Source organism: Dromaius novaehollandiae, chromosome 3, assembly GCF_036370855.1.
Source record: "Dromaius novaehollandiae isolate bDroNov1 chromosome 3, bDroNov1.hap1, whole genome shotgun sequence".
Classification (NCBI taxonomy): domain Eukaryota; kingdom Metazoa; phylum Chordata; class Aves; order Casuariiformes; family Dromaiidae; genus Dromaius; species Dromaius novaehollandiae.
The window spans coordinates 86,599,664-86,623,559 of NC_088100.1; the positions used below are offsets into that span (position 1 = coordinate 86,599,664).

The following is a 23,896-nucleotide window of genomic DNA, read 5'->3' on the forward strand; positions in this document are numbered from 1 at the left end:
CCTGTTGAAGTTACCAGACGTAAGAAGAAAAGCAAGATAATACACCCTACACACCAGCAAGTCAAAAGCACCACAGAAAACATCCTACCCTCTTATAATTAAAATAAGGAGATGGAAATTGCATCAAGGAGCCTGCAGTTCTAACCAGATGAAGTTTAAGTGCAGAAAGATGTCTGCCATCTCCAGTTTATAGCTTATTGTTAATCAGCTGCCTCAAGAAATATTTATTTCTCTTGGAAGAAGCCTTAGTCTCTATACTTCACTGACAGCCTGTTGCAACACTAACAAGTCTGCTTTCATATACACAAACCAAATTGTACATTGTTTCTAAGTGCACTGATTTCTCCCACAAGGGTCATCCCAGTAACAAGTCTACCCATGTCTTACATTGGGACTCCTCCACACCTAAACAGCCTAAAAAAAATTATTAGCTCTTTTTCTAAATGCTGCTGCTGTCAGAACCTATATCGTTGATGGGCTAGAACACAGCCTCCCTCCAGACTTGTGGAATCCCAAACTTAGTACAATTATCTACTACAGTCCTATAAAACTGAGACCAGAGATGGGTCTAAAGGAGTAATACTATTACTGAAATTCCCATACATGATCAGATTCTAGCTCAAGCTGGAATTTATTTTCCAATAGTCCAATTTATATTCTGTGGAACAGACCTCTTACATCTGGAATGCAAAAACAGACTCTAAACCCAATGCATATGCAAATCCCCCCATGGGGGGGGGGGGGTCAGATATATGTCCACCATACTTTGATGACAGTATTATTAAGGCATTAAGGACAAATGCAAAGTTCTGCTTTTAGATAGGAAACTTGTGCATGGTTGCACAAGTGCAGAATGGAAAGTAACAGGTTAAGTGCTACTTCTGGGCATCATGCTTCAGGAAAGCCATGAAGATTTCTAGGGGATCCAGGGAAGAGAAAAAAAGAGTGCTTAACTATACAGAAGCTATGACTTATGTGGAAAGACTATAGAAACTGGGAATCTTTAATACAAAGAAGCAAGAACTAAATGACATGGTAACAGTTTTCAAATGCAGAAAAGACTATCAAATAGTGGAACAATAGAATTTTTTTTCTTTCATGGATCAAAAAGTAATAACATCAGCAAATAAGTTTTCAAAAAACAAACCTATTATCAAGATTCATGATATGGGTAGTGAGGCACTGGAATAGATTTGACTAAGAAGTTTGTAGAATCTCATCACTGGAATTATTAAGAAGAAAGCATCACAAAAGGAGGAAAAAAAAAAAAAACCCACCACATCTGCCAGGAATTACATAAGGTAAAATGGATCCTAACATAAGCAAGACATGAGAGAGATGACTTCTCAAAGTCCTTCTAATTCCACCATAAGTAAATAAACAGATACAAACACACATTATATACAGTAATTCTTGCGGTCCAAAGAACCAAAGTAATTTTTTTCCAGTTTTCTGGTACCTCTGTTCTCTTATCTGTGGAGGCTTTCTTGCTAGCTATGACAGAAAGAACACATCGTTTTTTTCTGTAGTACAGCTTAAGCTACATTTGCTATACAGTCACTAAACCACTTCTTGAAGCCAACCTTTTGTATCACTGCATCTGCTAATTGTGAACCTACCAGGCTTATAATGCAGATTCTATCATATGCTTTCAGGATTAAAGACTTAGTTTGATTTCTTTTGCTGTAGGCAAAACGTTTGTTTAATGTTTCTCTGTTGGCAAAGGACACCAAGACACAGGATTCTGGAGGAGGCCTTGGGATTTCCAAAATTTAAGTTATTTAGAGCAAACATTAAGTCATTAGAAAATAAGTTTTGTTCCTAAAGCATATTTAAATTCCTATAAAACATACACAACTTTCTACATAAGACTAATTTGGGGACCATTTTAAAGTCTCTCTGAGGACTGACTGCAAGGCAGAGAAGTAAAAGCTGCTGCAGTGTAGACAGATGATACCAGGTCAATGGAATAATTAAACGTATTTAATAATTCCCCCTGCTGTTTCATTCTGGTTAATGTTTAGGTCCCTTACTAGAAGTAAGGGAAATACAGCAATAGAAATGTGTATTCCAGACTAAGTTAGAAACAAAGTAATGGAGTTACTGCGTAGGCTGATGCAGCAACTAAAATCCAAGAGTGCAACTAAATCAGCTAACTGAATGGATCTTTATACTGAGGCATCAGTACAGTCGACAAGTCATTCAAAGTAATTCTTAAAATGTTAATTCACACGTAGACGTACAGGGTCCCTCAGGCAGCTGGAAGGAAAGGCACAAACCCCACATACTACCACATCTGGCTCTCACATCATTCACCTTCAGGCTTTGGGCAAGGATTAGCAAGTGGGAGACCAAGAGTACCCGAGGGCTTAATTTTCCTGCATTTCTTGGAGGAGGCCACAGCTGAAACCACAGCCTGGCCCAGGCTGCTGCCCCTCGCTGCCAGCGCCTGCGTCCGACGTCCGCGCCAGCAAACAGCCAGGTTCAACAGGAACCCGCCGGCAAAGCTGGTGCCGAGAAACCTTACGGCCAAACGGACTGAACGCTCAGAAATGGCTGATGCTGTTAGATGCGTTGTTTCACCGCAGAGGCCCCAGGCCCTTGGTGCTCCCAGGCTGAAGCGAGCTCAAAGCGCGCGGCTCATGGTGCCAAACTGGACGTGCCCATGGCACCGCCGCCACCGCCTGCCCCCATCCTGAGGACAGTACCGGTGCTGGTACCATGCAGCCCCCGCTAGGGTGGTAGCGCTGCGGCCGCTTCCGGAAGGTTCCGCCGCCGCTGCCAGGGACCAAACCCGCGCCACGCTCGGCCGCCCTAGCTTCACTGCTCGCTAGCGCTGCACTGACCCGGGGGTGCGGCAGGCCGGGCCTCCAGTGGCACCGCTGATCCCCGCCATGCCCAAAAACCCAGGCGGAGGAACGGAGAAATCGCCACGTCCTGCCGCCGTATTTCGGACGGCAAGTGAAGCCGTAGGCCGCAGCACAAAGCAGGGGAAGAATACAAGCGGTAAGAACCCGCACATCCCGGTACCGTCCTTCCCCTGATTTCTAAAGCCCACCTGGATATTGGGAATAATCAAAGAAAGAAATTTTAAGTTACCACAATACACCATGCCAGCAACGCACAAGTCAGCCAGCCAGCGTGCTCCATCTGCTGCGATTGCACACAGCCTGCAGGGTACCAGAGTTTTTTTTGCTCCCCCTCATTTGACGTGTAACGGGTTTTAGCAGCATTTTCATTATTCTGTCTACTCCCCAAGGCGAACGAGGCAGACAGTAAAAGACACGCACAGATACTGCGGTGCGTTGGCATTAACAGCTTGATCCAAATTCCAGACCCCAAAATAACCACGTCCTCTGAGAGCTGAGGCAAACACACAGAAGTTTACACAAACCAAAACATTTGTGTTGTCCTCGTGACAGCAGACACCCAAATTCCTCTCTATTCATAATACCTGTAATTAACAGGTGTGGAATAGTTTGTCAACAGTTGTCATTGTAAAGCAATGACATTTGTCCTGTAATCAAAATAATACTCTACGAAGATGCGTGCACTATCCAACCCTCCCTTTCCCACAAAGTCCAACAAATAAATAAATGAAACTGTCCTCACACAGAAACAAAACACACACTGGAATCAAATTTGAGTTTCCCTTCTGCCTTCTTTACCATCCCAAAATTAAGATAAGTTTCAAAATTTGATTTCCTGTTACTAATTCCCTAAAATTAGCCGACAGAGTAAAGACATCTCTATATTAATATTTTTTCCTGCAAGGAACTGCTCCTTTACTTAGATATGGTCTAATAATTCTGATTACATTAGAAGGTGGAGTGATACTGGATCGCGTGGTTTCCTAAAAGCTAGAAAACTATCATTCATCTAAGTGCAACTTCCAATGCCAATAAAAGCTGTCATTTTGTAACTATCACACAATTCCTCTAAGCAGTGCTATTCCATTGACTAACCCATTGCTTTGGTATGTCATTTTTTAAGCCAATGCTGTGCTATCTCTCTTGTAACCTAAGGTAAAGCAGTGATCAAGTGAATATATATGTTCAGATTTAATAAAAATTATGTCACTCATTACCAAGAAATTACAGCAGAATCAAACCTAAAGGAATGTTTAAGACAAGACATAATCCTGAAATAGTTCAGTACAGTGAAGGTAAGAAGAACCTGCAATGCTTTATGCACTAGGCAATACTGCGCAGCTCTCTACCAACAGGAAGCCCCACACACCTTTTTATTGTGCCCAGTAAACACAGAAAAAAAAACAGAAGAGAGGGAGGGAGGACTCTCTGCAAATATTCTTTTAAGTCTTCAGTCATACCCCTTCCCTTAAATGGTATAATGTCCTACAGACCTATAAGACTTCTTACAGTTAATATTTATTTAAACTTGATTTCAGAGTATTTATATGACAAATACTGATGTCATTAAAGTAAGCACAAAAATAATCTTCTACTTCAGTGGAACCAACAATTTTACTCCATGGTCCTCCATCAGAACAGCACCTTGAGGTTTCAGAATACATAGTAATTTAAGCCAGGTAAGGATGTGTCTTCAGGTAGAGATACTGACACTTTGCACAGTTCAAGTGGACAAGAAAAGCACTGTCATTAAAAATACACAGTCAGTTAGAACTAACCAGTAAACACTCACAGTTAAATTTCTATGATCAGACAAGAGAGAAAAAATTTAAAAATTGCCAAAAAAGATCAGCAGGGTGTAATTTCAAACAATACATTACCAACTGTTACGTTCTTGGAATATCTTGTAATTTCAGGTCAAATTATTTTTCGTTTCTACTTGATATTGCATTTCTTTCTTAATCATTTTGCATATTTTAAATTGTATTTTACTTTTAATCAATTAAAATTGACCTGGTTATGAGGGGGGAATGATGTGGAGAGAATACTCCGCAAACATCCATTTTCTGCCTTTTTATGCAGTGTAACATACAAAATAAATCAAGCCTAGTTAGTCCTAATCTAAGCTACAGTAGTCCTGAGATATACAAGGGCACAGACACCTGAACAGGTTCTATACACTAAAAAGACATCCCCCAAAACTGCTCCTAAAGCTGAACAAGTGCCCCCCTTTTAAATACGTGCAGTTGTGCAAACTTTTGGAAGTCTTGTTATACAAGTCAATCATAACCCCAACTTCTCTTCTTCTGTTGCTGCCTTGGTTTTGTGACTTAGCAGAGCTGCTAAGTAGGCTCAAAAGGGACATCCAAGACTTGTTCAACCTCATATTACATGCCTTTCTAAGAAATCTGAGACTACAATAATTAAACACCAACATTTTTTTTAAACAACCTTAGGTATTGGGGTCTAGTAAGAACTTAACGGAAGACCACTGCGGGTAAAATAATGAGCTATGGGAAGAGGGAGAAGAAGCTGTAATACAACTTTTTGTGGGTGGAAAAATGCAAAGAAACAAGGACTTCCTCCTAATAACCTGCAACCACTGAATTCCCAGTCCCCAAAAATGTTTGTGGCATTTTGCCTCCTCTTCACTACTTCAGAGACAAGCCTCACTTATTTTTTAAAAAGATACTCTGCACAAAAGGGTCATCAGTTGAACACCTCATTGCTCACAAAATTCAGAAGAATTCTGTAAAGCCATGTGTATACACACTAGGGTTTTCTTTTTGGTCTACTCCCTTCCCTCCCTCCCACCCCAGTGCTACAATAGAACATGGGACCAGGGATTCCTCAAAATGGCAAATAAGCTGTGCTAAAAGCATCAGCACTAACATCTGTCTTACTGTTGTCTCGCACCAGAAATCAGATATGTTCTGTATCGATCATTAGTTGATTGGCCATGAGAGCTATGGCAGAAACAGACTTTTTTTTTTTTTTTAATGCTGTAACTTTTGTTATTGCATGATTGCAAAATAATCTACAGCAAAAATATGGAAGTGTAATCAGAATCACACCATACCCTATTGATTTACACTACTGGTTTGAAACAACTTAAGATCTGACCTATAATATTTACATTTAGAGATGTCAGACCTTCTGGAGTCATTAGGTTCAGTTTCTTCAGTGGTGACAAATAGCTATTTTTCTGAAACTAATGGAAACTTTCCCACAATGTGTGCATTAATTGTAGGGTTCATAACACCAGTGTCCTGTCTGGTACAATTCCTTGGCTGGAAGAACCTAGTTACTGCCAGTTGGCTGTACCAGGCAAACCACTTAAGCAAAGAAGGGCTGATCCTAATCTCTCCTCATGCAGTGCTAATGCAGTATCAATGAAGAATTCAGTGTCTGTGTTGCTGTGCATGCATAGCTCCCAGTTAAACTTTGGCTTTGTAAAATTAGTCACTATACAGTAGTTTCCCTTCTTGTACTAAAATCATGTTCAGTGATTTACTGCAATTTGTAAAAACCTCCAAAGTACCTGGGAAATCCCAACAGCTTCTGAAAGGCTCACTAGCTCTGAACTGTGACATTCTGGCCACCAGCACCAGGGACCATTGCCTGTATGAGGGCTTGACAGCAGGTGTGGGGAGGGGGTAAAATGTGTCTAGCTGTACTTTGGATCTAATTACGTCTTCTTATAGCTCTGAGGATTTTATCACCTTTAGTTCCAGAATGTAATTTAACCTATGCATTCAACCCTCATAGTGATCCACAGTCACATCTTTTTCCTGACAGAGGGAATATCTCAACAGATGCAACTGAGGATGGGAGTGTTGAGCAGCATTCTGCAGCATTTCTCACTCTTTCTTCTGTCTTTTTTCTTCAGCACTTCTGTGGAAGCTTCCACTCACAAGAGGTGGGATTTCAGAAACACTCACCTTGTCCATGTTTTCAAAAGTTTAATAATTCCTTACCTTGACATACTGGTTAATACACACCACAAGCCTAATTCCCAAACTCCCCCCATTCACAGCACAAAGAATGCAGGTATCTGCCTCACCTCTGTGAATTCATGATACCAGTCACTTCCTTTTTAGGATCTTCAATGTTCTTCACGGCAATGCCTCTACTGAATTATTTAGACTGTTTAATTTCACATTCAAAAGCGATGTTCACAGAGACTCAGAACTCCTAGATGTTTGAGCTGCTTTGGAAAAACAGGACTTCCATAATACTTTGCAGCTCAGTTCACAGAGCACTTCAATTTGTTCTGAAGCCATTTAGACAGAACACCACAAAACAGATTACCTTAGCTATTACTCTCCTGTTTTTCTGCAAGGTCAAGTCCAGACTCTGTCAGCTTAATCTATCTTCATTCACAGCTTCACACTAAAAGTGAGGATCCTGCAAATTTCTTAGTGTTTGTAATGCTGAGCAGAGGAAAGTCTAAGTACTCCAAGAGAGAAGTTTAAGATGAATTGCCCAACATTAAACAAAAGTTTGTAGCTCCATATTCTCAAACTAGTACGCTAGACATTATCTTCACAGTTCACTTGATCCTCACAATTGGACGATCTTCCTCACAGTGAAAATCGGTAGAAGTAAAGAAGGCAAAGGCTACCCTCAACATATCAGTGCAGCACCAGAGGTGCCAGATACATTCAGATTCTTCACAAGTTACTCAGAGACTGTTTTGAAATACCTAGAATAAAAGCAAAAGGCTCCTCTCGTTAAGTTATGCATGTATCAAGGTCTTACTGCAAGTTACAGACATACACATGCAAGGTTGAGCTATTGGGCATATTTTAATTAAATTGTAAGCTGATATGAGAAGGTGATCCAGAGTGGCAATGTTGCAATGATTCTTGATTTGTGATTTTTTGCATAGTGCGAAACAACTTAATCCTATGAACAAAAAGAGTGAAAGAGAAAATGGCCAAAAATACATACCAAAATTTGTCTCTCCCTCTTCTGCTGCACAGAAGTGTGCTGTGTACACTAACTACAACTTTGTATTGGAGAGATAGGTGTATGCCACAAAATGATTTGGTGAGACACTGCTATCTCAACATAGCATGAGGATGAAGATGACTAAATAGTGACAAAACTAAATCATCCCTCAGAAATAAGTCAATAGGGAATAAGTAACTATCTGCCAAGAATTAACATGCAGTGAATACTTGTAAAGGTTACTCAACATAAAACTATTAACAGTTAGAAGTGAGTTCCCTCACACACACTAACTAAGCAAGCCTACTGAGGAATAGATTCCAGTCGATTTCTTGATGAGTTATCTTAACAGTAGCAAGCCCCTAGAAAACAATCATGTCCTTAGAGATCTTCAGCTTACAGACAGGTATCTCACAGTAAAGATGCACTTTGTAAGTACTTCTTAGGAAATGTGTTCATTTTCCATTTAAAAAAATATTTTAAATGACCAGTGAACAAGTGAAGGGAGTAGTACATAATGAATGAAAAAAAGTACATAATGAATGAAAAAGAACTACAGCTTCTTAAAGGTTACCTAAACCTAAAGGTTTTTTAAAGGTTAAAAAAAAAAAAAAAATCATGCTGAAGCAATAAACAGTTTGGAATTTAACTTGTAGTTAAAGCTAAGTGCACCACCAAAAAATTTAACTCATTTTTCACTTCTGTTGCTTTTTGCATTTCCCTTTTTTCCTGTTACATAAAAATATTAAACTATTTAGATTTTCTCTTGAATTTACTTTTTAAGTTCTCATATATATTTCTAGCATGGCATGATATCTCTACTACAAACCCTGCAAAAACATTGTTTATGGTGTTTCAAAAAATTCCATTTAATTAAGAGAAACTAAAAGTCTTGCAAAGATGTGCAAGCAGCAGTTGTATATTCTGAAATCTAGGCTGCAAACATATACCTTTTAAATTTTCCAGTCTTCTTGAACAAATAGATCCTCTGAGGTTTTCAAGAGAAGATACATTTCAAATTACTTAGGCAATCCAAAGAATGTTTTTGCTGCTCTGTGCAGTTAGAGCTGAAAGTGCATTTATCTTGCTATAAATAAGGTGACTCTTAAAGAATGAAGTTCAGAAGTGTTAATTTCAACTCTTTAGCCCATCTCTAGTAAAGATATCTTTGATAGGGTAACTCCATATCTCAAAGTACCTAGGTTAGTTTCACTCTAACGTGAAATGAATTCCGATTTTTCTACATATGCAAATTGGCAAGAAAGTCTGGAAATCCAATGGAATAATTCCATAATTAAATTACCTAAGTTTTATTATCGGTATGAAGTATTTACATAGCTGTTTTGAAAGTTACCTATTTATATATGATACCAACCAGAAGGTCCCTCCAAAATCATATAGAGTAAAAAGTATAATTTAAGTGTTCCAGAACAATCTATTTATGGAATCATACAGTTCCTCAGAAGCAATTCCTCTGTTCCCCAGGATACATGTACTTAGATATGCTACTTCAAAAGAGAAAAGTGCACTGAGAAAAGAACAAGTGCAATTAGCTGTTGTTGTCTCCCTCTTTTACTGAAGTAAAAAATGTACTTTACAGATATGCATGACCTTGTGTAAAACACAAAGAGAAGATCTGCATGTACCAGTTCAGAAATATTTAATAATGAAGATAGACAGTCCTGCCCATCATGCATTGCTCTATTATGTAGTAGGCATCGTTAACAGTGCCTTTCTTTAAAAGTATAAAATATTTTATGCACTGCCTTGAAGTAATGCACTGTTCTACTCCTCTCTACAGGAATTAATTTAATCCAGCGTATGTAAATTTTCACTAGAATTCACATCCTGAGAGGCTCTGAAGTAAAACAAAACATCAGTTCTTTGTATCTATATGCAAGGTAATGGCTATCTGTTTTACATACTACTCCTACTTGTTCACGAACACATATATATCACACTGTAATAAGCAGTCTATATACAACAGAAGCACCTTAACCTTTAACAAATTAAAAAAAAAAAGTGTTAAATGGCAGTAACAGTGTTTAAAACCTGTAGGGCAACCCATAAGGCTGTGTTTAAACAATTATAGTATTAGCCCATGTCATTGTTCAGAAAATTTAGGAAGGCTAGTCTTTGAGCTTACACAAACATACACCACACTTAGCCGCCTTACGAGCCGGACCACCAATGCCACCCAGCAGTACCGGGGTTTCCAAGATACCTTACCAGGATCCTGTACTTCAAAAGATTGTCAATTAGAGGATATACAGAGCTTTGAAAACTTGTATTAACATTCACAACAGAATTTTTGTCCAGTTCACATAGGTTTCGAGCGCACCATTTTAGAGATGCCAGGTGACTTTCCCATTGTCACAAAAAAAGCCTATCACAGAATTAATAGACAACCAAGTTGCTAGGAGGAGAGCCAAGTATAGCATGATCCATTCAGCACAGGTTTAGACTTATGCCCAATTCTACTGGCACCATGAAGATAACCATAGGCATCATAACCAAGGAGTGCTACTCGCTAGACCGTTAGTACTTTTAAGAGTTTAGATTCTGCCACCTCAAAGAAACTGGTGATCAGATGATGTGTGATTCTGTCATCACAGAAGCTTTAGGAAAAGTTTACAATTAGGAAGAAAACAGTACTTTTTTAAAAGCAAAATCAGAACATGACTGTCACCCAAGAAAGTCCACCAGCATTGTTATTTGACTGATATAATATGTTAGCAACTAATATTATGCATCTACATGCTCAAAAGTTATAGTGGATTTTGATGCTCTGAGACATGGTAAAACAAGCCTCTTTTCAAATATACTTAGCATTTTTAAGGAAAAAAAATTTGGAGAAAAAAAAATCTCATTTGGGGAATTTAATAACTAAAGTATCCTAAATTACAGTTCACTTTTACTGAGAAATTAAGCCTCCCTTTGACTGCTACAAATTTAACCATTCATACTCTAATATGACAATAAAAAACAGCTAGTTTTTTATGAATTATTTTGTGTTTTCCTATAAACAGTAAAGATAAATCTAAAACCATGATAACTGCAGTGACAAATACATTTCAATATTCTTAACATACACACCTAAATTTCACTGCGGGGAAAAAACAACAAGCACTGCATTAACACCTCAAGCTCTCCGTATTTTACACATTCAGAAAAAGTAACAGCTTAAGTCAATCACTTTTGACTGCTATACAGTTATTTATATGAGTAAATGAAGCTGGCGTCCAAGTAGAGGAGACGAACTGGCAACTTGCCGCAGCCTTGAGGCCTTGAGTTACAATTTGTATATAACAGAGCAAACTGCAAGTACTCCAGTTATAGCCTATCTACGTGTATGAGGCTAAACAGAAGAGTTCAAACAGGCAGCATTCTGTTTTAACTAATGATAAAGTGAGATACAGGTTTCTTTAATTGGCATGTGAAGTTGCCCAGGACAGATTTGCAGAACTCAGGTTCCCCAAGACCTTAAGCCTGGACTGCCAGTGGAGCTGGGTACACAACAGACTCTCTTGAGACAGGAAACCCCTTTTAAGGGCTTCTGAGCAATACGCCTGCAGTTCAGTCATCATCTGAGCAGACCTGCAAAAACCAGAGCAAAAGTGTCCATCTTTATCGGTAGTCTCAGAGACTCCACAACACCCTGGACCATATTATGGCCATCATTATGATAGGGAGGCATGGACCATAATGAAATGATAACTGAGATATCTGAGAAAGGTCATTTCAAGTGACAGATTCCAAACATCTCAACATGATTTTGGGTAGGAGAGGAACTCGGGAGAGATGAGATTAGTCCTCCTCCTTGGCACAAATGTATTGAACAGGATTAGAAAGATTTCTTCAGACTTGAATATCTGGAAGTAGATTAGCACAGTGCAAATTTTATAGGGATATGAGAAATGAGTATTTGGGGGTTACTTTGTGGAAAGCATATAAATCCATGGATTTCATACAAAAACAATCCTTGCTTTCTAGGCTGTCTTCTAAAAAATTGCAATGCTGAGAGCAGCTTAGAAATCAGCTAATTTGCCTGACTGTGTCTCTGTCAAATAATTGTATTACTACACCCAGCATGAACAGCTCACAGCAGAACTTTCTATAATCAGTAGTGGCTCCATCCTGCAGTTCCTACTAATTCCCAGCTAATGCTGGGAATTGGCTACTGGCCTCTTCCGGTTTTCAGAAGTACACTGCAAGTAGCTGTACACTTTTGCAGGACATCTGCCATTGTGAAGGTGATGAAAACAATTACAATAGTAGCGTACGTAGTGCATTGCAATTAGGTACTCCGATATTTCCCAAATAACTTTCTGTACACAGTTCATAGGAAAATTACTTTGTTCTATTTTACTGATATGCAGCATTTCTGTCCATGTAAAAAGGCAGATATCTGATGACGTTTAAACATGCATTTAGGAATGGAAAATTATGCCTGTGGCCTTTTCTTTCTCTAGAATTCACTCTCTAGCTCAAACATTGGCTGTGGCACAAATAAACAAACATTAGTAACTACAAGACTGGACTGCCATCACTTCTAACAGAAGAGCCTGCCAATACTAGATATGGATCCAGAGATACTGCTGGGTTTGCCTCTTCCAGAATAACTTTTCCAAGGAGCTACACCCTAGTCTAGGTCGCGCAGATTCTGAAAATCACTGTTTATGACTGTGGCTATAATACTTGATCTAACCAGAAGTGCCAGGAATCAAACCACAGACTTTGGAAAGCAATGGGATCCATAAGCTACAGACTCCTTATTTTGAGAGTCTATGGTATGAGAGTCCCAATTCTAAGCCACATGGGGGCTATGCCAGGATAATAGTTCAGATTCTGCAAATCACATCCATATTGTAAAGCCTTTCAAAATCTGGCATAGTTTTAAATGGACAACAAATCTGTTTGTCAGATAAAGTCTGAACTGCTAAACAAATAGACTGATAAATTTCCTAATACTACTGGGCAGAGTGTTCCTGCAAGTACAACGTGTGTTTATCAATTTCCCACTGAGCTAGCATTGACTTTCAAATTTCCTTTAATCCTATTATAGTAAACATAGTACAGCTCTCTGGCAAACAAAAGTAACATTCTTCCTGTAATATCATATCCTTCTTTTAAAGAAACCTTAGTCCAGAAAAGAACTAGGCTCAAGCTGGAATGGCACAATAAACTTGTTTCCAAAGGAACTTAAGTTTTTATAAAATATTAGAGTTTAAACTGAAAAAAATAAGACTATTTTTATAAAGAGAAGATTGGCAATTTCTGATAAGTACTCAAAATAGTGTTTGCATGTATTAAACTTTTAAAGGCAGCTATTGAAATACTGACATTAAAAATATTTTTCTAGTTGGAAGCAGTCTACCTGAGTTGAAGGATAAAGTAACTGGCACTTTGGACATAAAATTCTGAAAATAATAGAGCGCAGCTTGTGATAATTTTTTTTCAGTGCTCCTTCAAGAAGAAAGAACATCAAGTGCAGAGGACTTTTTTTTTTAAAAAAAAGTGGATAAAGAAAACCAAATGGGATTTATTGTGGTACAATTCATATTTAGAACCTCTTTTCATTTGGAAAGAATTTCTGGTACACAAAGGTGGGATTTATCTTACTGTTTAAAAAATAATAATCTAGATTGTGCTGTAGAATAACTTCATATAACTGACACAGGGGACTCCAGAAACCTCAAAACAAGACAGCTTAAGATCACAGAAACTAGTTCAACTTCCATCTGTATGCATTTCACACAGTTGTTTCAGGGATCCCGCAGAAAAAGGGTCATTACATACAACAAAAATAACATACATTGTTGCTATTCTCATCTTTTTTTCTGTGATTTTTTGAATAAAATTATACTTTTTCCAACAATCAGTTTAAGTGATATTTGCATCTTCAGCTACAGATAGCCTTATGAAGTCACAGTTTCTGTACTATGACTTTACTCAAGGATCAGTGTTAGTAAGGAACAGAAACATTAGAGAAACAGATCAACAATCTTTTCTCACACAGAATCTGAGGTGCTAATAATTTATTTCAGTTTTAAGTGTTCACTCTATCTGAATAAAAGCTGTTCTCACTGAAGTCTCAGGCAAAATTTCTATGGGCTTTATTAATAAAGAGTATAGAGTAGAGTCAATAAACATGCTTAATATAAATCCATTGTGTGTAGAAATCTGCAAGACTGAGAACAAATTAAAATCTAAATGTGAGCAATAGCCATCACTCTCTTCATCAGGGAACTTTACTGGATGTACCCAGTAAGTAACACAAAAGCAATGCAGCATAGGTTCATATATTCCCTCCCTGTCAATCTCTTGTTGTTCCTAGGAAAGGACACTTGCTCCAGGTGATGTTGGAACAGAAACCGACAAATGATAGATGGATCATAACAAAAATCATGCCTAGAGCAAGGATGCCTGACATCTGAGAGCTGGGATGTTTTCTCTTTGGATAGGAGCTCTGACCCACTATTTACACCTCTATCCCAGTCATTTCCATATTTTTTTAAATGACTACTTTCCAGATATTACCAGTATAGAGACTGGCCAGATTTATGGGCAGGATCCTGCTCGACTGTAAGCCAGACTAGTGCTTTGGCCTCACTGGAAATGAGATTAGGTCTAAGGATTTGCACCAGGAAAAAACTGCTGTTTCTTGCCAGAAATGATCATGCAGAATTTTTAAAACAATGCTATTTATTGTTCTATTAGCATTACTTTGGAGTCTCAGGCTATGAAGTGCTATTATAATAGCACTTAAGTGTAGTAACATATACTACATAGGGTTGTAATCTGTAACAAAACTACATGCAAACGAAGAAAGGCAGCTAGTCCGCTTGTAGCACCAGCTCAGTGTGGTTTTCCAGCTCTAACAAGTGTTTGTACAAGACGAAGTCAATAACTCATTCTGCATGACTTGTAGAAGTGCTATCTGAAAGTTTTAGAAGTAGTTAAAAATTTAGGAAATTTTAGGATTTATTGCTGTTAAATCCATAGTCTGATGTTATATTGTGCATTCTCCATCGCACTCAATAAAAATTGTTTCCAAAATGAAATTTGGAGGGTAAATAACATATTTTCCTTTCATAGTATGTTTCAATTTTCCCACTCCCTTAACACATTATAAGCAGAAATGTAATCTTTATGATACTCTTTGTACTTGGATGTATCATGATTTTAATTTCCTCTTATTTTCATTACAAATGACAGGTTCTTCAAATCCTCACTTCGTATACAATAATGACTTTAAAAATGTCTGGAATGAGAGAAAGATTTACTCTTTTGTTTCTGTGAAGAAGTTTGTAGTAAAGACAGTAACATGCATATTTTTACATACAGCATAACTAATTCTATATTGAAGTGTAGCCTCTGAAAACTGACCTGAATAAATCTCCCTTAGTTTCCTAACTAATCTAAAATATGCCACTCTGACTCTTATAGGTATTGCATGGACTGCAACAACAACAACAACAACAAAATCTATACAAAGTCTCATAGCTATGCCCAGAAAAAAAAGAGAATGTGAAAAACAGATCCTGTAAGATGACTTTTTGACAAAGGCAGTTTACAACTGCAGCTTCCATGATTGTATCACACGTGATACTGAAACACAGATTGTCCTATGTTTCGAAGTCCTGGCGCAAGACAGATTCTTATGGTCTATTTTCCTTTCTGAAGTGAACTGCAAAAATCTTTAAAAAAAGCTGGTAATATAAGGCTTAATGCACAGAGAACAAGAAGTATCACGGTTTCAAGTGACAGCTCTGTAACCTACACAAGGTATTCTAAAATCTGTACTTCAGCCCACAAGGCAGCTATGCATTGGAATAAGGTTTGGAGTGGTCAATCTCTTGTAACAGAAAAAGTCACCTGAGAGGGAAAAGCTCCATTATGATTCAACTCCTATTGTTCTGAGCAATACTGTTTTTTCTGCATTCTCCAAGCAGCCTTGGAACATTCACAGTGGTCCAGAACAAGGAGTATCTTTGTATCATTCACACATACAACCCTATGTTTTCTGTCATGTTTCCTAGGGAAATTTGTGTACAACTGAAGTGTCAACACTTCAGACACCACGGTCTAATTTTTGCAGCAATGACAACCATCTTCTGTTACTGAGTAAGAAGAATCTGATCCATAATTGCTCCAATAACACATTTTCTAGTTTGAAATGTTTTCATACAAAAGATAATGGTTTATAATTAACAAAATCTTTTTCTATTTAAAGTAATTGTCACAAAGCAAACAAAGAAAAGAAAAAGTTCAGAAAAGTCAGCAAAATCACCAAACACCCAGAGAAGTGACGATTTTTCAGCTTCCAGCTGCAACAAAAAAACAACCAAAAAGCACAAAACCATTGACCATTGTTTTGGCATTTTTTTGATCAGGAACTTCAAGTTTTGAGTGGATGTTTTTAAACATCTCTTTGGGCATCACACATGCCCACTTGCCTGTAGTAGCTGGACTCTGGCCAGACTCCTTCCCATGATATACTGGGACCTGGGAATCACCAACACACAGGGCACCTTGCGCAAAGGGCTACTAATAGTGCAGCCTGGGAAATGTAGTCAGCCAGAACACACAACATTTCTAAATGACAGCTTTTGAGTTTCAGGCCAACATTTTTCACCACTCCCAAATGAAATGAGGAACATAAACACAACCTTGAGAACCTTCTACGCACCAGGGCTACAGCGAATGACAGACAAACAAAAAGAGAGGAACATCAGTTGTCCGTTTCTAAATGCAACTGCCACATTCACATTCACCAGACAAGCACAAGGCTTCATTATTCAAAGTTCTCACTCAAGAAGTAGTCTGCCATCACATGCCAGACAACAAGTAAATAAAAACTGATGAGCAGTGATCATCTTTTAGAGCTGAGAAGAGCTCAGTGTGTGCATGTAAAACTAGGGCAGCTGCAGTTTGCTGCAGAGTCGTGCTCTTGCTGAGCTAGAAGGAAGTCCTTCATAACAAGATCTGTAAGGAGGGGAGCAAGAAGCAGGCAATAGCCATGATCCCTGGAAAAGACAGGCAGAATCAACTTCAAACTGCACAGGGCATCTACTGCTCTGTTGCAAATTGGCAATGTCTGTTAGCAAGTAGCATAGCCCAACCAACACAGAGCAAAACAGGCAAGTGCTGAAGACCGTATGTCAATGCTATATGCATTTTACAGGATTTTACTTCATACTAGCTCTAGTCCAGCCCCATGAACTGAATTTCCAGCAATGACTCAAGTACATCTTCCAGTACATTCATCCTAAAGGAATCCAGCTGGCCCACTATGAGATATATGCGAGATGGGCAGTAAGCGGGAATAACAGAGAGACTGGCTTTAAAAGTGCACTCCTGAATATGAATCACAACATTAATATAAATGGATAAGCAGCCCAAAGAGCATCTGTGAGCGTGAAGTGAAAGAGCTTATTGTGCCGTTCTTGAAGAGACTCTTCAGATCTGCAGTGACTCCTCAAATTCATAGTACTATACAATCTTCTACTAAATTTACATTGAAATAATTCTAATCCAAGCATCAGACACTGGTAAATTGGAATTTGCCCACTAACAAATTTATCAAGTGAAACCAAAACAGGACAAAACTATTTATTACAATAGAGGATGCTCTGGATCTACTTGATTTATACTGTCACAGGCATTGACAAATGGTGAGAGAAACTAAAGAGTTTCCCATGGATGGGATTTACCTAGATGTCCAGGTGGCATTTCAGATTAACTTTTATCTTCACCTGACACTATGGAAAGAAACAAAAAAAAAAAAAATCCCCTGTGTTTAACTCTGCGGCATCACATGCTTTTGTTCTATTCCACATTAAAGTCATGTTTTGTGACCATAAAATCTGTTTAAAACACAAATGAAAAGCAAATACACCAGCTAAATCAATCAGCTCAAAATATGAGGTTAACGGATTTTAATGTTATGCCACCCTTTTAGAGATCCTATAGATGCAATTACAAACACATGCCACTTACTTGGCATCCTGCAACAGAAGACTGTTACCAAACGTACCTTCTCCCCGGGTGCCTGAGCTTTGCACACGCAGTGGGCTGCAACACAGGCGAGAAGGCAGAATGAGTGCGGAACTGAGCAGGTAGAATTCTACAACAGAGATTTAACAAAAAGGTCTCTCACTGTAGTCTCACAATAACCACGCACAGATTTTTAAAATTTAGGATTTAACTGCACCTCTTGGATAACAGTACTTCATGAGGGTCACATAAGCAGAGTTAGAAAGGCTTTCTCAAAGCCTTGAATACTGAAGCAGAACCCTGATGTCCTAACTCTCAGTAATGAGCAGACTGCTACACCTTACTTCTGTTAAATCATTCGCTCAGGGCTCTGCTTTAAAATTTTAGAGCACTATTATTTCTCCTTAATTTTAACATTTGCAAAAGAGATGAGGAACAGCCACGCTGAAAACCATGCACCAAGTTTAGCAAGTGACGCATCTGTGTTGAAATAAAACAGATATTCTAAATAAATATTTCAGATGGTATGTACTTCTTGGAGTTTAAGCAACAAATAAATCCCCTAAGGAAACACAGTACCTGTATTGTATCTGCAGTGGTGAGAAGTAAGAAGCCTGAAGGGATGCTGGTTTAGTCAGAAATAGCCTTGAAGCAGCCTGATAAGCAGCTTGCTAATTAGGGCTTTGAGCAGACGCTGCTTGTTCTTGCACCTGTTGCTACACTATTCTCACGAGGACTCTGTGGCTCTTAACCTGTAGGTTTCCCTTATAGGAATGCCTGCCAGAGAAGTTTGTTAGGACTGAAGTTCATCCAGTTGTTCTTATTGGGCTTTCATTCAGCTTATTTCTGCTTTTTCTGAAAATGAGAGGTTTAACTTCTTATGAGCTGCTAATTTTGCCCTCAAAAATCCACCGAAAGTTATATAACCGCTTTCACAATAGCGTGCTAAAAATAAGAGTTGTTCAGCCAAATGCCACTGCAATTTTTTATAAGACCTGTGACTCCAATTCTGCAAGACCTGTGAAAGTGCAAATATCACTCTAGCTTTAGCAGAAAGTCAAACGGGAGCTCCTTGTGAGACAGACATGTGTTTGTATTATTATAGTCCTTATCCGCAACAGGAAAAAAACAGCATATGTATACATATATATACACATAACGTTTTTCCAACTCACGACTTAAAGTAATGCTATTTGCTCTTGGAGCTGATCCCTCATGGGGTTTCATAATCACAAACCATCATTAACCCAGAGCAAAGAAAGAAAGGTACAAAGGGGCACAGGTTTCAAGCATGGGATTTTTTTTTCTTTCTTTTTTTTTTTTAAACTTGCGAGGCAGCATGCAGCAGGGACAGACACGCCGCCCGCCGCTTCAAACCGCAAGGGATTTGGCCCCTCAGCGAGCTCATCGCATCGAGCGGCTGCGGGCGCCGCGGCGGGACGCGGGCGCCGCTGGCAGCCCGCGCCCGCGGATGCTGCTGCCGCCTCCGGGAACGCCCCGCGGGCGCCGGGCGGCACCGCCAGCCGCAGCCCGCGGCGCGCACGTGAGAGCGGCCGCCCGGGCGGCGCGGCTGCGGCGGCCCCGAGCGCTGCCGGGCGGCCCCGAGCGCTGCCGGGCGGCCCCGGGCTGTCACTGCCGCCGCGCCCGCGGGCAGCGGCCCTGCACCTTCCCCGTCACCTCCCTCCACCGAAGGGCGGCACGCCGAAGCGGGCGGGCAGCGCCGCGGCAGCAAGCGACCACAGGGGCGGCGCCGCGCCCGCCCGCCGCGCGCCCCCGGCCCCGCTTCGCCCCGTACCTGCAGCGAGATGGGGCGGGGGCCACAGCGCGCTCCGTCCGGCCAGCTATAGATCCAGAGGGGCGGCGGCGCGGGGCCGCGGCCGGCGCCTGCTGCCGGTGCTGGAGGCGGCGCTGCGAAGCCCTTGCTCGGCCGGGCGGCCGCGGGCGCCCATAGGCGCGCAGGGCGGCGGGCGGCGGGCAGCGGGCGAGGCGCCGCGCGGGGTGCCGCGGCCGAGGGGAGCGCGGCACTGGCTCCGCCGCGCCGCGGCCCGAGGAGAGGCTCGAGCCCCAGCTCGCGATTGGCTCCGGTGGCCACACAGCCCACGCCGGCCGTCCTGCCCGCCCGCCCGCCGCCGGCCTCCCCGCCCGCCTCCCGCCGCCGCCGCCGCCGCCGCACGCGCTGCGCTGCGCTCGCCGGCTGCTGCTCTGCGCCCTGCCAGCCTGCAGATTTACAGCCCGGTGGGCAGATCTGGCCCTCCCCCCCTCCCTAATAAGACGTCCAATCCCGAGCGTTTTGTTTATGCAAAGACATTCTCACCCTCGAACTGACAAAAAACACTCATTCCCCTCAGATCTCCTTTGGGTGGCGGACCCGCAGCTTTAAGCGTTCATGACATTTTGTGTCATGCCCAATATTCAGATGCATTTGCTCTCTGGACGTTTTTTTAATACTCCTAGCTAGTAAAATTAAAAGCATGCAGAGCCTGATCACCTCAGGGCTAAATCTGTAGTAGGACAAAGCGTTCTTTGCCTAAGTTTAGTTTGATTTCCTTGCACTGCTTGGGTTCCTAGCCCTACTTTTGTTAAATCCACACCAAATCACGGAATGCACAGAAAATAAGACCAGGATGCTAAGCCCGCTCTTCCTGAGCCTAGGGTTATTAAAGCGCTGCAACTGTGACTGTTGTTTCTTGGTGCATCTTTGCTGCTGCGAGTCATTTTGCTCAGGATGACTTCAGTGGCTTGTAGGAAAGCATTCTTTCTCACCCACGGATTAGTCCTAACTCAAATCTTAGACCTGTCTTCTGGGGGAAATGGCAATCCTTTGCTATCCATGTAACCCTCTGTTTAAACAAGAATACAGTTGAACCAGATAAATAGGCCCTTTGGGTTTTCTCAGTGCAGGAAGATGTTGTAATATTTCCAGTAAACATGTTGGCAAAATTGCGAATTAAAATTAGGGAGAACAAAATGACCAGTTGTAACAGATGCACCCTTAATTAATGCAATGACCTGCATTTGATTGATGCTGTTGAATTAAGTAACGTCTATGCCTGCCTAATGGCACATCAGTTGCCATTAGAAGTCAACATTTATCCAAATTTGGCAGACTGTAGTACTTAAAACACAGAGAAAGGAGTTGCTGAGATACCTTTGCATGGCAACAATGTGTCTTTTTTTAAATACCAACCTCCATAACATTTTTAATTTTTGTTCACACAATCAGATAATATTTTTCATTTTGTAGAAAGCATGCATACTTTTGTCTCTTTTCAGCATAGAGATCTCTTTAACAAAATGTTCTTGTTTATTTTTTGTTCAGGCAAAAGTCAGAAAAATAAAAATAGAAATATTGAGAAATACAAAAAAACAGAGATATTTAGAAATATCCACACTTGGGGTGTGATCCATCCCTCATTTTACCAGCTTTATCACTGAGTTTGTCCCTCAGTGAATTCAGTGTAGCTGCACCTCTGCAACACAAGACTAAGTAAAAAATAGTCATGTTTCTTTCTACTATTTATTTTTCCTTCACATATCGCCTACTTATTTTTCCCTCAGAGAAGTGAAGTTTGAAGCTCAGAGACCAAGCTGCATTTCTAGCAGTGGCCCAACAGGCACAGACGCAGCAACCAGCATATCTCCATGACCTCACCAACCCCTTTCCAGCAGCCATACTTCTTCCTGCGTGTTCCTGATCCAAATGACTGGATTATTTTCCTTCAGTGTTTCCTAAGCTAAGAAGTGGCACTTTCCTGCGATCACAGACATTTTCCTAGGAAGAATGCTTACCCTTGAATCATACCCAATTTTGAAATCCTTTCTTTAGCCCTTTTTCTTCCCTTTTGTTCCTTCATAGCTGTGTCATAGCTGTGTCCCACTCTCCAGTTGAGCAGTTATTGAGGCAAGCACGGTGGCAGGCTGTTCCCTTAGGCCTCCTTTGAGTGACTAGTTCTCAACCATATTACCTTATCATCTCCACACAACTTTTATTTCCTGCTTTGTGTTTTTTGGGGTGAAAAACTTTGAACTTCCTACAGCAATTTTACTGCAGTGAATTCTTTATGCTTCTCCTCATAACCTAATTACTTTCTGTGTAGTAAAATGACTTGGGACTTCATACAATTTTTATACTTCCAAAACTGCTACATCCTATTATCCATTCCCAACATTGTGTTGACTTCCTTCTATTTTAGTTTGGATTCCTTTATAGCACTGATTAGGTTCCCCTCTAGTCTTGTTCAATTTAATAGCTTTTAACCTGTCTGTTTTATTTATGTCTGCTTAAGTGCTTATTTAATCTTTTCCTTTATAACTATAATGACCTTCCACAGGTTACTATAATCCTAGAAGGTATGTGGGGAATTTAAAGATTTAAAAGTCGTTTGACTTCATAAATATTTTTTGTTTTCTCATCACATGCCTTATTTTTAAAACAGAAACATTATATTTTATATTTGATCAATTACCAGCATTTCTTATTCACACATATTCCTCCCACATATCTAGTAGTAAGGCTAATTATAACATTTTGGATCCAAAAACACTTTTATTTCTTTACAGTTTAATTACTGAGAACTGCCAAAGGTGTTGAACGGATGTAGAAAATACATAGCATGTTTATTCTTTGCTGTGGTCTACACCATGATTTTAAGCCATAATAATTATTTTAGTCAGCTGTGTGGGGTTTGTTTTGATTTTTAAAACCAAAGCAGTTACATACTGCAGATAGCAGTAGCTTTGGTACAAAGTATCTTGAACCACACTGCCTTACTCCTATACCTATACTGGACTAGCGACATCTGTATAAAGCACATTCATACTGATATTACTGCATCTTCCCTACAGTATGATTGCCTGACTTCTACTGTATGCCTTAGTTAAGCTAGTAGTGTAGCCTTCTAACATGTCCTGGCAATTACAGCGCCTGCAAATCAGCAAGCTGTTGAAGCATATACCTACTTGTAATCTATGCACGGATTTCAGAGCTACATTCTACTTGTGTTGTGGCCACATTTCAGGAATGGCTCTTATCCATATTTACAGACCTGTTATGTCTTACACTGAGATGAAACTCAAACAACTGGTGCCCATCTCCTTTGCAGCAAGTACTATCTCTCTGTCACCACTGTTACAGAAACTCTTTTCTGCTTTGTGGCCCCGAACACAGATTGTCTTGATCTGTGAACACATCTGGCAGGAGAGCGAGAAGGATTGTAACACAGTCCTGCAGCCAAAGGAGCCTTGCGAGATGGTGCACTCCTTCATTACATACCCTGATCTTACTCCTGTCCCAAGATGTGATACACAGAATTTCATAAGATGGAAGAGAAGAAACTTGAGAGGTCTATTGATTCCATTATACACATTTTCCCTGCATGTAAATTGACATATCTATACAGAATGAATAAAACTGATCACCTGCTTCAGGTTAGACACATCAACCTCTGTCAGACCCTGACTAAGCAATCAAGCACTGTCAGCAGGAACTGGGCTGAATCACTCCCCTACGAGGCCAGTGTGCTGATAAGCCTGACTAGCTGAGGGCTGCTATGTGTTTCTGATTTCAGGTACAGGAGGCAACCCCACAAATTGCTTCCATTGCCTTGCATCCTATTTGGCTGTGTCTAAATCTCATACCCTGTTGCTACCTCTTGACTAACCTGCTTTATCTTGTAATAGTCTTGACTTGTCTTTATCCAGGATTTGCCTTGTAGTACAGACTGATTTCCTGACCTTGCTCTTGGTTTGCCCTTTGGTTTGGGGTAGTCTTGATTTCAACATTTTCCTGATCGTACTTTCCATCTGGAGCCTTGGGCTGGTCTGACTCTGGTGACCGACTGCTGACTTTGAGTTTCCTCAGTCTTGGTGGCTGGCCCCACCCCAGCTATAGTCACTGTGTGTAAGCATTTCCAGTTGTGGGTCCCTAATAACACTCCTTAAAACCACCTTGCTAAATGGGAATTATAATATGTAATCTCACATTGCTGACGCAGGGAGTTTGGCATATAGCTTATCTGCATGATAATTCAGCCACCTCTGGAACAGATCATAGTAGCTACTTTAACAGTATCCTT

The 23,896-nt window shown here is 40.3% G+C and overlaps 1 protein-coding gene across 10 annotated transcripts in view; it reads right to left on the bottom strand.

The window, feature by feature from the left end:
- The window catches only part of GREM2 (gremlin 2, DAN family BMP antagonist), a 41,049-nt gene extending 20,989 nt beyond the window's left edge, over positions 1-20,060 (bottom strand). The window contains exons 1-2 of one of the 10 annotated variants that reach the window (XM_064509367.1): positions 19,618-20,060; positions 17,826-17,900 (exon numbers count right to left, since the gene is read on the bottom strand). The gene's annotated coding sequence lies outside the window, so the exon portion shown is untranslated. Of the gene's footprint in view, positions 1-17,825; positions 17,953-18,401; positions 18,620-19,617 lie in introns of those variants that run through there. The other 9 variants (XM_064509366.1, XM_064509359.1, XM_064509365.1 and 6 more) reach the window with 9 other exon arrangements.
- Between the last annotated feature and the right edge of the window lie 3,836 nt (positions 20,061-23,896).